This window comes from Myotis davidii, unplaced genomic scaffold (genome assembly GCF_000327345.1).
Source record: "Myotis davidii unplaced genomic scaffold, ASM32734v1 scaffold500, whole genome shotgun sequence".
NCBI classification, from domain to species: domain Eukaryota; kingdom Metazoa; phylum Chordata; class Mammalia; order Chiroptera; family Vespertilionidae; genus Myotis; species Myotis davidii.
The window spans coordinates 349,668-350,311 of record NW_006293949.1 but is presented as its reverse complement, the minus strand read 5'-3'; the positions used below and the strand labels follow the sequence as shown (position 1 = coordinate 350,311).

Sequence of the window (644 nt, the reverse complement as noted above, 5' to 3'; positions counted from 1 at the left end):
ACACATACACTCACGCACATTGCATATCTTGTATTTGGATCATAACAGGAATCAAATTCAAGAAATGTTGATCCTGCCACTGCAGACGGCAGGGCTGGGCTGTCTTGAGTGAATCTTCAGGAATTCCCCTCCGGCCAGCCCCCCTCTTTTCTTCTCCCACCCGCCCATCCCCCAGGGTTGCGCAAACCTCCCCGTCAGCGAGGTGCAAGTCAGTCCCCCTCCCACTACAGCTCTGAATTTCAGGGCAGCTTAGATGGAGTTGGGAGGGGGCGAGGACCCCGCTTCTTCTAATTATTGTTATTATAGAGCTCTTAGAAGTGACGCGGACTTCGCAAAGAGAGACCGTCGAATGGAAAGCGAAGGCGCAGGTTGCAGGGAACTGTTTTGATCCCCAGACAGCTGGGATTTACCACCGGCTGCAAGTCTGTCGACACACTCACACAAACACACTCACACCCACACTCCGGGCAGGGAGATTCCCAGGCTAGCTGGGCACTCCAACCTCAGCGCTTTGCCCCCTCCCCCGCTGGGCCGCTCCCCTGGGGCTCTGGTCCTAGACCCAGAGGCTGGGGCGTGCAGACCCCCTCTTGAACCCAGCTCCTCGCCTCTCCAGGCAGTCAGCCTGTCCAGAGTCCAGGGGGCAG

At 57.6% G+C, this 644-nt stretch overlaps 1 protein-coding gene across 3 annotated transcripts in view; it reads right to left on the bottom strand.

The window, feature by feature from the left end:
- TMEM255A (transmembrane protein 255A) overlaps nt 1-644 on the bottom strand; it is a 63,694-nt gene that overhangs the window by 62,691 nt on the left and 359 nt on the right. The gene's annotated exons all lie outside the window — the stretch shown is intronic.